This window comes from Mustelus asterias, chromosome 10 (genome assembly GCF_964213995.1).
Source record: "Mustelus asterias chromosome 10, sMusAst1.hap1.1, whole genome shotgun sequence".
Classification (NCBI taxonomy): Eukaryota; Metazoa; Chordata; class Chondrichthyes; order Carcharhiniformes; family Triakidae; genus Mustelus; species Mustelus asterias.
The window spans coordinates 30,159,979-30,175,322 of record NC_135810.1 but is presented as its reverse complement, the minus strand read 5'-3'; the positions used below and the strand labels follow the sequence as shown (position 1 = coordinate 30,175,322).

Here is a 15,344-nt window from a genome sequence, read left to right as displayed (position 1 = left end):
CAATAGCTTCTTAAATGTTCCTAAAGTTTCTGACTCCACTATCCCTGCAGGCAGTCCATTCCACACCCCAACCACTCTCTGAGTAAAAAACCTACCTCGGACATCCTTCCTATATCTCCCACCATGAACCCTATAGTTATGCCCCCTAGTTACCGCTCCATTCATCCGAGGAAATAGTCTTTGAACGTTCACTCTATCTATCCCCCTCATCATCTTATAAACCTCCATCAAGTCTCCTCTCAACCTCCTCCGCTCCAAAGAGAAAAGCCCAAGTTCCCTCAACCTTTCCTCATAAGACCTACCCTCCAAACCAGGCAGCATCCTGGTAAATCTCCTTTGCACTCTTTCCAGTGTCTCCACATCCTTCTTGTAGTGAGGTGACCAGAACTGCACTGTGTACTGAGTACTGTGCTCAATTCTGGTCACCTCATTACAGGAAGGATGTGGAAGCCGTAGAGGTGCAGAGGAGATTTACAAGGATGTTGCCTGGGTTGGGGAGCATATCTTATGAGGATAGGTTGGGTGAGCTAGGCCTTTTCTCTTTGGAGAGACGAAGGATGAGGGGTGACCTGACAGAGGTGTATAAGATGTTGAGAGGTATTGATCAAGTGGATAGCTTTTTCCCAGGGCTGAAATGGTTGCCACAAGAGGACACAGGTTTAAGGCGCTGGGGAGTAGGTACAGAGGAGATGTCAGGAGTAAGTTTTTCACTCAGAGGGTGGTGGGTGCGTGGAATGGGCTGCCAGCAATGGTGGTGGAGGCGGATTCGATAGGGTCTTTTAAGAGACTTTTAGCTAAGTACATGGAACTTAGTAAGATAGAGGGTTATAGGAAAGCCTAGTAATCGCTAAGGTAGGGACATGTTCAGCACAACTTTGTGGGCTGAAGGGCCTGTATTGTGCTGTAGTTTTTCTTTGTTTCTAATATATATTGGTCTTTCAATTTCCAAAATGAATAAAAGTAAACAAATGTGCTGTTTTAAAAACAGTTGGTCACTGCTATATTCCAGAAAGCCAAGGATCGAAGAATAAATGAAGCAACAATCGTTATACACTTCAATAAGCTTTTATTTACAGTTTTATACATAAAAGACATATATATCCGCACCCAACATGACAGAGTTTCTGTCTATTCCTTTATATAGGGGCACAATTCAAAACACAGTTAGTGTCCACCAGCTGCATAGAATGAATATACAATTAACATAAAATTAGAGTCACTCCTGAAGGTACTCCACGTATCTTACACTTAGGAGTAATGCCTGTATGATTCAATATTTAAATTTACAATAGCCTGATCAAAGGGTGTAACAATAGGGTCTCCCCTTGTGAACTGATGGCAGATATTCCTGCCTTTCACACCATGACACCACATGGCTGCTACGATCCTTTTTATTACTTCGACAAGTTCATGGATTGCCTACCTGTCTTCTGTTCCTAGAAAAACAACTTAGATGCTGAGCTCATTTGTTTTTTTATCCATCCTGTGCCTCAATTGTTTTTTCTTGAATACACATTGCTTCAAAAGCCCAACATTGAACTGCAACTTTTCTGAATCCTTTTTATGGAAAACGGTCAAGAATTCCATAATGTGATTAGTACACATCTAGGAGACAGGCTCAGGTAGCTTGGAGTGACTAGCGGGAAAGGAGGGAGCAGAAGGTCAGGAGGTGACATGTGTGTATATGTATGTGTGTGTGCCTGTGGTTCAGTATAGAAGGTTGCACAGTAGATGCAGTCAAGTTCCAGAGCAGAAGTAATAGAAGGAAAAGTGATCAGGAATGGGGTTGAGAAAGGCCATGGTTAAGCTGAGAAATTAACTAAAGCATGTGACAGCAGCTGTTCAGAGCAGGAGATGGGGAGAAATTGGCTGCAACCAGATCAGTAGAGAAACTTCAGAAATTGGAAACAAAACAGTGGCGGGGGGGGGGGGGGGGGGGGCGGGGGGGGAGTGGTGGTGGTGTGGGGGGTGCGGCGGTGTGGGGGCAGGATTGAAAAGTAATGCTATGTCTAAAGAGGAGAATACTCCAGAAATCAAAGAAGTGAGAGCAAGTCTTGTAATGAGATTTGGAACAAGTGAAAAGCAAAGCTTAGGAGTCCAGTGTGGAAATAAAAAGAGAATAATAGAATGCAGCACAAGGTAAGAACCGTAAATGGTGTAAACAAGTGCAAGGCTTCGGCGTGGGGCTAGAAGCAGACAGCTGTTTTGAGAAATAGAAGGCCACAGTCAGGAGCTTCAGATTAGCAACCAGAAAAAGACAGAATGCTGAACACAGGTTTTACCTGTATGTATGTTTCAACTCTTTTTTAATATGAAGAAACTGCAAATAAATCAAACAGCTGTAACAGATTTGCTGTTAAGACAGTTCAGTGTATGTGTGATGCTTACATTTCCTGAGGATTTAAAATTTTGATCACATGAATATATTTTGCAATGGGCAGGAAATATGTGTGTGTTACTTCACAATTAACATACGGACCTCGCATGGTATTACTCACTGTGAGCCAGAAGTCACTCTATTTAAAGAGAGGTGACTAAGGTACGGAAGAGGTCTGCCAGAAACAGTGAAGTAAATGTTTTCACTCATTTCAGGAAAATAAATAACATTTTCCTTAGCCACTGTAGGTAAAATTTTCTCTGAAGATATACAGCACATAGGCTTATTTGACAGCGGCCTTCGTAACATCCACTAATTCAGTACTGAAAATATTAAAGCCATTGGGTGGAATTTTACAGCACTGTTGCAGAGGAGTGGATGGGGCTGTAAAATGCGGCGAGCCATACAAAAGTTGATTGGCTTCGGCAAAATAGGAAAATCCCACTGTTGGAAGGGGACATAGAGTTCCACCAATCATGTTTGGTCTCTGCCGCAAGCTTGGCTTCCTAGACACAGATTCCATCCATCCCCCCCTCCCCCCCCCCCCCCCCACCCCCGACAGTTGCTGTCTCAGTTGAACCTGAATAGTTACAACCTGAGCGGAGCTTCAGAACTCACACTTTTGTTTTTTATTCACAAAGACCACTGCTTCCATGTCCGTAAGTAAGAAAACCAGTTTTCATACAGTACATTTCATATCCTCAGACAGGCTTAAGGTGCTTTACAACCAGTGAAGCACTTTTGAAAAATACACCAAACTTATGGAAGAGGTTGCAAGATTTCAAGTAAAATTTTTGATGATGGATAAATTTAATTAAATTGCTGTGAACTATGCAGTTTTAGAAACAGATTATATTTTGCATAAACCATGAAGTTGAACATTAGAAATTTCAGTTAATGGGTACACAACGACAGTTGAAAACATTTTTGTTTAGGAAAGAATTATGGAAATCCAGTCACTGATTGTGCAATTACAACAATCAGTATACACTGGCATAAAGCCTAATGTAAATCTGAATAAAGGAATTCATATTAGAGAAAATGTACACACAAAAATGTGACAACAGGAAGTCAAGTCACATTGGGTGCCATTGCTTCAAGCACGCAAGGCTGGAAAATGGGACTAGAATTGATAAGTGCTTGATGGCCAGCGCAGGCACATGGGCTGAAGGGCATCTTTTTATGTTGTAAATCTCAATGTCTCTAAGTTCCACACTGACAGAAGATTCTTAACATATGACACTTTTATGTAGAAAAAACTAAACTGGTCCAGATTTTGCAGTCTGCAGATCATCAGAGACCAGACGTATTCTTCAGGATACATGTTGGGACCCATCGGAGGTACCGACTGCTGACTCCATATGAATTGTCCAGGAAGTTTGAAGTTTTGATAGGAAATTCCCATGCCCCTCAGAAAACTCTGCAAAATTTCCAACTCTGAATTACAATCAGAGACTTCAGATGGTTTGAACTTACCTGAATAGTTACCCAGGAAAGGTTAGGCAAATAAATCCTGGTTTAACACCCTGGCTAACTATACAACTCACACCACTGACTTCCCTGCTGCCGCCCCCGCTCCCCTCAAACCCAACTACACCCCACTGATCCCCAACTCCCCCAGACCACCTCGGACCCAACCTGATCACTCTACCCGCCCACTATCCTAACCACCTTCCACCCTACCCATCTCCCACCTGACCCACTCACCACCTGCTCCCCTGCCACCCTACCTGTGACATACCCACCTGCTTATTTACCATCCTACCCAGTTGCCACCAGGCCCAGTGCCATCCTATACCTTAGCCACATACCTCACCCATCATATCCCTTTATCCACTTATAGAGTCATAGAGGTTTAGCGCATGGAAACAGGCCCTTCGGCCCAACTTATCCATGCTGCCCCTTTTTAAAAATCGACTAAGCTAGTCCCAATTGCCCCGTTTGGCCCATATTCTTTGATAGTCATTTTACCCATGTAACTGCCTAAATACTTTTTAAAAGACAAAATTGTACCCGCCTCTAGCATTACCTCTGGCAGCTTGTTCCAGACACTCACCACCCTCTGTTTGAAAAAAACTGCCCCTCTTGACCCTTTTGTATCTCTTCCCCCTCACCTTAAACCTATGCCCTCTAGTTTTAGACTCCCCTACATTTGGGAAAATATATTGATTATCTAGCTGATCTATGTACCTAATTTTTTTATAGACCTCTATAAGTTCACCCTAAGCCTCCTATGCTCCGGAGAAAAAAGTCCAGTCTATCCAGCCCCTCCTTATAACTCAAACCATCAAGACCCGGTAGCATCCTAGTAAACCTTTCCTACACTCTTTCTAGTTTAATAATATCCTTTCTATAATAGGGTGATCAGAACTGTACACAGTATTCTAAGTGTGGCCGTACCAAAGTCTTGCACAACTTCAACAATACATCCCAACTCCTGTATTCAATGTTCTGACCAATGAAGCCAAGAATGCCGAATGCCTTCTTCACCACTCTATCCACCTGTGACTCCACTTGGACAATGAGCTATTAACCTGTACCCCTCGATCTCTTTGTTCTATAACTCTCCCCAATGCCCTACCATTAACTCCTGACCTGCCCTGGTTCAAATTACAAAATGCATCACCTCTTATCCACCCTATCCCTCTACCTGCTTACCACGCCAACCCTACCCTGTTACCCTCCTACACATTCACTCACTCACTAAAACATTAAAAAGCTGTGTTGGTGAACACATATGAGAATACAGCAACTAGGTAAGTTTTTCACTCAGAGGGTGGTGGGTGCGTGGAATGGGCTGCCAGCAACAGTGGTGGAGGTGGATTCAATAGGGTCTTTTAAGAGACTTTTAGATAAGTACATGGAACTTCGTAAGATAGAGGGTTATAGGTAAGCCTAGTAATCGCTAAGGTAGGGACATGTTCGGCACAACTTTGTGGGCTGAAGGGCCTGTATTGTGCTGTAGTTTTTTCTATATTTCTATGTTTCTACTTCCGTAAATAAGATTGGACATGGCTTGTCTTTCCGTAATCCAGCCCTAGACAGAAGCAGTTCAATTTCAGGTGCGTTCTGCATTTCCGTAGAATCGAAGAACAGAAGTTCCGGCCAGAAATGCAGAGCTCTGTCATGGCACAGAAAAGTGGGAGTATAGTGGCAATCAAAGTGATTGTCAATCCTTAGAGCATTCAGACCAATATCTTCATGAACGGTTTAGGTGGCTATTTGTGTTTTCTGCTTCTTACATATGATTACTATGTTGAATTACATTTGCTCTCTGCAATTTATAAACAGTACTCATTCATATAAAAGGAGATAAAAAGATATTGGGAAAGAGAAGGCCCATTTAACCCTTTAAACTGGATTAATACATATGTGTTTCATATTTCTACAGAAGTGAATGGTCCCCACATTGAGAACAATGACAGAGGGAACCAACGTAAGTTCTTAAAAATTACCAGTTAACCTGGAAAAATTCTTTGTGACTCAATACCCTCTTGATATTTTAAAACAAATGATAGAAACCAAAGCAACGAGATAAATGAAAGAGAAAAACAAACAATTGCAGTATCATATTACAGGTAAAACCACATTTTGCTTCCAAATCCAGCAGGTCCAAACATAGTCAAAAAATCTTACATTTAAACTGTTGCCGATTCTGCTCTTCAACTTTACTTTTAAGATTGTCAAAGACAAGAATTGAGAACTCTTAATTTTGTCAACATTGTTTGCAGCTACCACTCCACATCTACGTGCTGAGCAGTTCAGTGGAAGCCACTATGTGCATGTTACAAATATGTGCAACATATCTGCACCGTTTTCAAAAATTCAAAAAATATGTTTAGACAATGAACCACAGAATTGGACATTTAAAATTGTTCCACTGCAATCTGGTTTAAATAAAAATCAATAGTAGGTTCTGACTATTGGTTAGAATGCAAAACTAGCGAAAAATGAATCCCAGCCTCGATGCTGAAGGCATCATACCTGCATAAATATACATATATCTAGAGGATATTGCGGTCTCCAGCATAACTTTTCTCATGGCAAATAACCAAATCTACCAATCATATGTGCCAACAGTCTACTTCCCAACTTAGATAAGCAAAGGAGCAGTAGCCGAGGCTTAGAGGATTAAGACATGCCAATTAAAATCAGAAGAGGCTGACCCTATCAGAAATCCTAGGTCACCAATTTAATAAACAATGGTATAACATGGACAAAGTCCTGATTGCAAAGAGCTGATGCACCAGGTGATCCAAAATATTTAGAAAAGAGACAATACAAAATCTGTACTTAAAAAGAATGCTTCTGTAGGATGGACTGCAATGGTTGGAAATAATGACGGGGAAAAAGTAACTTTTCAGAGGTTCGTACAGCTTGGCAAATTAAGGAAAGATGAATGCCATTTTTGGAATATGGTGAGGGAATAGTGGAGATCAAAATTCTGTTGGATTCAAGTGCATTTGTGGGAAAAAATAAAAATAGACCAAGAGTAGAATCTTAAACTGGGCAAAGACCAAGGATGTGATTTAGCAAAAGTGGACTGGGAATAGGTGCTTGAAAGTAAATCAGTGTCACGGCAGGAGGAATACAAAGAGCAGATAGAAATAGCTTTGTACAAAAATGTTGCCACAAAAGTAATTGTGCAATTCCCAAATCCAGACTCACAGATATAGCAAAGAGAGAAACAGCAAATGCACTAGTGGTAATTTACCAAAATTCGCTGGACTCTGGGGTGGTTCCCGCAGATTGGAAAACAGCAAATGTGACGCCACTGTTTAAAAAAGGAGGTAGACAAAAGGCAGGTAACTATAGGCTGGTTAGCTTAACTTCTGTAGTAGGGAAAATGCTTGAATCTATCATCAAGGAAGAAATAGCGAGACATCTGGATATAAATTGTCCCATTGGTAAGACGCAGCATGGGTTCATAAAGGGCAGGTCATGTTTGACTAATTTGGTGGAATTCTTTGAGAACATGACATGTGCAGTGGACAATGGGGAACCTGTGGATGTAGTGTATCTGGATTTCCAGAAGGCATTTGACAAGGTGCCGCACCAAAGACTGCTACATAAGATAAAGGTGCTTTATCTGTGTTACGGGTAATGTATTAGCATGGATAGAGGATTGGTTAACTAACAGAAAGCAAAGAGTGGGGGTAAATGGGTGTTTTTCTGGTTGGCGATCAGTGACTAGTGGTGTGCCTCAGGGATCAGTGTTGGGACCGCAATTGTTTATGATTTACATAGATGTTTTGGAGTTGGGGACCAAGTGTAGTGTGTCAAAATTCGCAGATGACACTAAGATGGGTGGAAGATCAAAGTGTGCAGAGGACGCTGAAAGTCTGCAAAGGGATTATAGATAATCTAAGTGAGTGGGCGAGGGTTTGGCAGATGGAGTACAATGTTGGTAAATGTGAGGTCATTCATTTTGGTAGGAATAACAGCAAAATGGACTATTATTTAATTGGTAAAAAATTGCAACATGCTGCTGTGTAGAGGGACCTGGGTGTCCTTGTTGAGGAATCTCAAGGAGTTGGTTTGCAGGGGCAGCGGGTAATTAAGAAGGCAAATGGAATTTTGTCCTTCATTGCTCGAGGGATGGAGTTTAAAAACAGCGAGATTATGTTGCAGCTGTATAAGGTGCTGGTGAGGCCACACCTGGAGTCCTGTGTACAGTTTTGGCCCTTGAGAAAGGATATACTGGCACTGGAGGGGGTGCAGAGGAGATTCACTAGGTTGATTCCAGAGTTGAAAGGGTTGGCTTATGAGGTGAGACTGAGTAGGCTGGGGCTATACTCATTGAAATTCAGAAAAATGAGGGGAGATCTTATAGAAACATATAAGATTATGAAGGGAATAGATAAGATAGAAGCAGGGAAATTGTTTCCACTGGCGGGTGAAACTAGAACTAGGGGGCATAGCCTCAAAATAAGGGGAAGCAGATTTAGGACTGAGTTGAAGAGGAAGTTCTTCACACAAAGAGTTGTGAATCTGTGGAATTCCATGCCCAGTGAAGCAGTTGAGGCTACCTCTTTAAATGTTTTTAAGGCAAGGGTAGATAAATTTTTGAACAGTAAAGGGTTCTGGTGAGTGGGCGGGTAAGTGGAGCTGAGTCCACAAAAAGATCAGCCATGATCTTATTGAATGGCGGAGCAGGCTCGAGGGGCCAGATGGCCTATTCCTGCTCCTAGTTCTTATGTTCTTGTATCAAACAGCATGTAGAAAGGTGAAGCCAAAGAATTGAAGTTTGTGCTAAATACTGGGAACTCAATGTGCAGAAAGCTGAAAGGAGTATGGAAAATGCAGGGGTAACATTAAAAGGAAATTTAAGAAGATAGCACACAGGATACTTTTCTCTATTAGCTGAGGCATAGAATACAAAAGGCATCAAATAAAAGGGAGATTATACTAGAACTGTATATAACACTAGTTAGGCCATGGCTAATGTATTTAGTACAGTTCTGGTCATCACATTACAGGAAGACTGTGATTGCACTAGAGAGAGTACAGAGATTTATGAAGATGTTGCCAAGAGTGGAGAATTCTATCTATGAGAAAAGAACGAACAGGCCGAGCAGTTTTCTTTGGAACAAAGGAGACTTACTGGAGATTTAGTTGCAATATATAAAATTATTAAGACCTACTTCTCTGAGCAGAGAGGTCAATAACCAGCAGGCACAATTTTAAAGTAATTGGCAGAAGGATTAGAAGGATTCAAGAAAAGATTTTTTCTATTTCAGGGGTGAAATTAGGAAACAATTCTGCATGCAAATTGATAGAATTGTGAAACTATCTTCTGCAAATACCAACAGTTGCAAGATCAATTATTAAATTTAAAACTTAAGATTAATAGATGTTTGTAAACCAAAAGTAGTAGGAGATTATAGGCAAAGATGGGTGGATGGAATTAAGTCACTGGGCAGCCATGATCTCACTGAATAACAAGCTTAGGGGTAAATTTGTCAATTTCTGTTGCTATGTTTCCAACCAGATACTAATGGGACACTGGAACTCATTGCCAGAAAGGGTGCTGGAGGTATAAATCCTGACTATATTTTAAAAATACTTGGAAATGCACCTGACGTGCAGTAAACCGCTAGGTCAAGTATTCCGCTTTGGATACGGTTGAGGGGGATGACATACCAGTGGTGAGCCACAGTGAGAGTATCTCCAGCACCGTGTCCATCTCTGTGGCTCGGGAGGGTAAGGGGCAGAGCGGGAGGGCAATAGTTATTGGGGACTCGTTAGTTAGAGGGATAGATAGGAGGTTCTGTGGCAGCAAAAGAGACTCACGGATGGTATGTTGCCTACCGGATGCCAAGGTCCGTGACGTCTCAGACCGTGTTTTCCGGATTCTGAAGGGGGAGGGGAAACAGTCACAAGTCGTGGTACACATTGGTACCAATGACATAGGTAAGAGAAGGGACAAACAGTCACAAGTCGTGGTACACATTGGTACCAATGACATAGGTAAGAGAAGGGACGGGGATTTAAAGCAGGAATTTCTGGAGCTGGGCTGGAAGCTGAGAGCCAAGACAAAACATGTGGTCATCTCTGGTACGTTGCCGGTGCCACGTGATAGCGAGTTGAGGAACAGGGAGAGAGTGCAGTTAAACATGTGGTTACAGGGATGGTGTAGAAGGGAGGGCTTCAGATACGTGGATAATTGGAACACATTCTGGGGAAGGTGGGACCTGTACAAACAGGACGGGGTGCACCTGAACCAGAGGGGCACCAATATCCTAGGAGGGAAATTTGTTACGGCTCTTCAGGGGGGTTTAAACTAATTTGTCAGGGGAGTGGGAAAAGGAGTTGTAGTCCAGAAGTCAGTGAGGGTGGTGAGGTATTGGGGAAGGTATCAGGGTCAAGGGTGGGTACCGGTAGACAGGAAGGTGGGTTGAAGTGTGTCTACTTCAATGCAAGGAGCATCCGGAACAAGGTAGATGAACTTGGGGCGTGGATTGGTACTTGGGACTACGATGTTGTGGCCATTACGGAGACGTGGGTAGAACAAGGACAGGAATGGTTGTTGGACGTTCTGGGGTATAGATGTTTCAGTAAGTGTAGGGAAGCTGGTAAAAGAGATGGAGGAGTGGCATTGTTAATCAAGGATAGTTTAACGGCTGCGGAAAGGCACTTCGAGGGGGATCTGCACACTGAGGTAATATGGGCTGAGGTTAGAAATAGGAAAGGAGCGGTCACGTTGTTAGGAGTTTACTACAGGCCCCCAAATAGTAATAGAGATGTGGAGGAAGAAATTGCTAAGCAGATTATGGATATGTGTGGGGGTCACAGGGTAGTTGTCATGGGGGACTTTAACTTTCCAAATATTGATTGGAACCTTTGTAGGTCAAATAGTTCGGATGGGGCAGTTTTTGTGCAGTGTGTGCAGGAGGGTTTCCTGAAACAATATGTGGATAGGCCGACAAGAGGTGAGGCCACATTGGATTTGGTACTGGGAAATGAACCGGGCCAAGTGTTAGATTTGGTTGTGGGAGAGCACTTTGGAGATAGTGAGCACAATTCGATGTCTTTTGTTATTGCAATGGAGAGGGATAGGGCCGTACGGCAGGGCAAGGTTTACAATTGGGGGAGAGGTAATTATGATGCGATTAGGCAAGAATTAGGGGTCATAAGTTGGGAACAGAAACTGTCAGAGAAAGGAACTAATGAAAAGTGGAACTTTTTCAAGGAACAAATACTGGATGTCCTTGATAGGTATGTCCCTGTCAGGCAGGGAGGAAATGGCCGAGTGAGGGAACCATGGTTCACGAAAGAGGTGGAATGTCTTGTGAAAAGGAAGAGGGAAGCTTATGTAGGGATGAGGAAACAAGGTTCAGATGGCTCGATTGAGGGTTACAAGTTAGCAAGGAATGAGCTGAAAAAGGGGCTTAGGAGAGCTAGGGGGGTACACGAGAAGTCCTTGGCGGGTCGGATCAAGGAAAACCCCAAGGCTTTTTACTCTTATGTGAGGAATAAAAGAATGACCAGGGTGAGGTTAGGGCCGGTCAAGGACAGTAGTGGGAACTTGTGTATGGAGTCAGTAGAGATAGGCGAGGTGATGAATGAATACTTTTCTTCAGTGTTCACCAAGGAGTAGGGCCATGTTTTTGAGGAAGAGAAGGTGTTACAGGCTAATAGGCTGGAGGAAATAGATGTTCGGAGGGAGGATGTCCTGGCAGTTTTGAATAAACTGAAGGTCGATAAGTCCCCTGGGCCTGATGAAATGTATCCTAGGATTCTTTGGGAGGCAAGGGCAGAGCCTTTGGCTTTGATCTTTGGGTCCTCACTGTCCACGGGGATGGTGCCAGAGGACTGGAGAATGGCGAATGTTGTTCCTCTGTTTAAGAAAGGGAATAGAAATGACCCTGGTCATTATAGACCGGTTAGTCTTACTTCGGGGTTGGTAAATTGATGGAAAAGGTCCTTAGAGATGGGATTTACGACCATTTAGAAAGATGCGGATTAATCCGGGATAGTCAGCACGGATTCGTGAAGGGCAAGTCGTGCCTCACAAATTTGATTGCATTTTTTGAGGAGGTCACTAAGTGTGTTGATGAAGGTAGGGCAGTTGATGTCATATACATGGATTTTAGTAAGGCGTTTGATAAGGTCCCCCATGGTCGGCTTATGATAAAAGTGAGGAGGTGTGGGATAGAGGGAAAGTTGGCCGATTGGATAGGTAACTGGCTGTCTGATCGAAGACAGAGGGTGGTGGTCGATGGAAAATTTTTGGATTGGAGGCAGGTTGCTTGCGGAGTGCCGCAGGGATCAGTGCTTGGTCCTCTGCTCTTTGTGATTTTTATTAATGACTTAGAGGAGGGGGCTGAAGGGTGGATCAGTAAATTTGCTGATGACACCAAGATTGGTGGAGTAGTGGATGAGGTGGAGGGCTGTTGTAGGCTGCAAAGAGACATAGATAGGATGCAAAGCTGGGCTGAAAAATGGCAAATGGAGTTTAACCCTGATAAATGTGAGGTGATTCATTTTGGTAGGACTAATTTAAATGTGGATTACAGGGTCAAAGGTAGGGTTCTGAAGACTGTGGAGGAACAGAGAGATCTTGGGGTTCATATCCACAGATCTCTAAAGGTTGTCACTCAAGTGGATAGAGCTGTGAAGAAGGCCTATAGTGTGTTAGCTTTTATTAACAGGGGGTTGGAGTTTAAGAGCCGTGGGGTTATGCTGCAACTGTACAGGACCTTGGTGAGACCACATTTGGAATATTGTGTGCAGTTCTGGTCACCTCACTATAAGAAGGATGTGGAAGCGCTGGAAAGAGTGCAGAGGAGATTTACCAGGATGCTGCCTGGTTTGGAGGGTAGGTCTTATGAGGAAAGGTTGAGGGAGCTAGGGCTGTTCTCTCTGGAGCGGAGGAGGCTGAGGGGAGACTTAATAGAGGTTTATAAAATGATGAAGGGGATAGATAGAGTGAACGTTCAAAGACTATTTCCTCGGGTGGATGGAGCTATTACAAGGGGGCATCACTATAGGGTTCGTGGTGGGAGATACAGGAAGGATATCAGAGGTAGATTCTTTACGCAGAGAGTGGCTGGGGTGTGGAATGGACTGCCTGAAGTGATAGTGGAGTCAGACACTTTAGGAACATTTCAGCGGTTATTGGATAGGCACATGGAGCACACCAGGATGATAGGGAGTGGGATAGCTTGATCTTGGTTTCAGATAAAGCTCGGCACAACATCGTGGGCCGAAGGGCCTGTTCTGTGCTGTACTGTTCTATGTTCTATGTTTACGAATCAAAGAATTAGAACATGGCATTAGGCTAGTTAACTCTTTTATGACATTGAAAGTCAAAGTGGGCCAAATGGTCTCCTTCTGTGTTGTAAATTTTCTATGTTTCTATTTCTGCTCAACAAATTAATCTGAGAAAAATTTCCTGTCACTCCCGAGCATTCCCCTGCAGCACAATATTGATCTTTGACTACTTTCTCTGCCATAGTCAGAGCTAGCTTGACTATAGTTCTGGTTGGAGCAACAAAGAGACCGTCTCCAAAATTATGTGACTAATCTACAATCTCATAAGACAGAATGGGAAAAGTTTTGACAAGTTTGTCTAGGTCTAAACATCCTGCTGAATGAATATGCTGGGATAGTTTGGCTGTCCACTGGTGGTGTCTAATTAATCGGACTTCCTTTGAAGCTTCATTATGCTCCTCTCCCTTCAGGTGGAATTCCCATTGGGATGCTCCTTGTGCCTGGCTCAGTCAGTGTGTTGAAAGCTAATATTTTTCAAGGGTAATTCAGAATGCATGAAAGCTTTCAAAGTATAAGAAGAAAAAAAATTACAAATTTCTATATCAAGCCCAAGAAATGACCAAAAGTCTTTGCAAACAATTGCAGCTGAGCAATGGCCTTTTAATTAAGTCCTCCCACCTTAAAGAGTAGGTCCTTCCAAATTGCATGTTTCAAATAGTGGCACACATTCTCAGGGGCAAGGCAAAGACAGGGCTCAAAGAATTTACTCATCCTAATTCATTTGCACGTGATTCCCAAAAGGAAGCACTTCTTCAGTAAGCATTAAACGTTGAAACTGAATAGTATCTATGTTGGACCACATCTCCATCAGAAACATGGTGAACATCAGTCCCATTGGAAATTCTTGAGCTCCTTTCCAAAAGTATAATTTCAAATTTACATCTTCATCCAACACAAAAATGTCAACATCTGAAATATTTAATACCAAATGGAACATGTGCATAAATATATCGGTAGAACAGAGTTAAACACCATGGGATTTAGAAGAAAACTACTTATGATTCATTGAGGTTTTCTTCCCATCTAAGTTAATTGACTGCTTTTGCAATGTTTTACACTTTGTTTAATTAAGGAGACAGAATTAATTATCTAGATTTTCACTGATTATCATAACCGACGGAAAAGGTAAGCTTTCACCTCTATGTGCCCTAATGTGTCATTGATGCAAGCTTGATTTTTAGCTTACTTGCATGCTGGCAGACTCATTCCCTCTGAAGATCTATCAGATACTAGATAGAAACATGGGAGAGTGGGGCGAGGAGATATTTTTGGCCTGGTTATAAAGAGGAAGAATTTTGAAAAAATTACATGCCTCTGAAAATTATGAAGTAGTCAGCCAATTTTGGACATGACGAGAGATTCTGTTTCCAGAATATACAAAAAGAAGAAGAACAAAGATCACTGGAGTTCATAGCCAGACTCAAAAGATAATTAAAGAGGAATTTATACAATTTAACCAGTCCACTGACAGTGACTGGGGTCCATTTTGCCTCCTTGTATTCCTCAACCTCATGGCAGCCTTTGACACTCGACCACACCATCTTGTTCCAACAACTTTCCTTGGTGTTCACCTGAGTGAGAGTGCCATCTCTTGGGCTAACTTTTGCCTATCCAATCTTAGCCAGAGCATCCTCAGCAATGGCTACTTTTCCAATCCCTGTTTCCCTCTGAAGACTCTCTTTTTCATTATCTAGATGCTGATTCTTGCAATGAAACACTTCAAATGAAATCTTTACCATTGGCTATGATCTCAAGGGAGACAATTAAGTTTGAAAGAGAAATTTGCTGTCCCAGTTATCAACTAAAAGAAATTATGCACAAAGTTCAAAGTTGTAAAAAAGTTTTAACTGTACAAATGAAACAAATACTACTAATTATATTTCATAACATTGTATTATTTAAACCCCGAAACCTTAAAAGACCACTTCCTGTTTGTGTTCAATTTCACCCAAGAAGTCCCCAGAACTTTCCAGACTCATGAGGGTTCCTACACTTCTCCTGGGACCAAATGAAGGAGTGTTACAGCTCTCAAAAATTCTCTTTATTCTTCCTTAATGTTTCTGCTATTCTCCAGTTACGAGATTTTGTGTGATTCTTCAACAAACGTTCTTCCAGGGGATGTGGTAGCTGTGGCGGTGGGCATAGTGGTACTGTTACTGGACTAATAATCAATCCAGAGATCCAAGTAATG

At 42.4% G+C, this 15,344-nt stretch overlaps 1 protein-coding gene across 2 annotated transcripts in view; it reads right to left on the bottom strand.

Annotated features, from left to right (window-relative positions):
* Positions 1-15,344, bottom strand: part of gpc5a (glypican 5a) — a 1,188,060-nt gene that overhangs the window by 1,116,188 nt on the left and 56,528 nt on the right. The window lies entirely within an intron of this gene.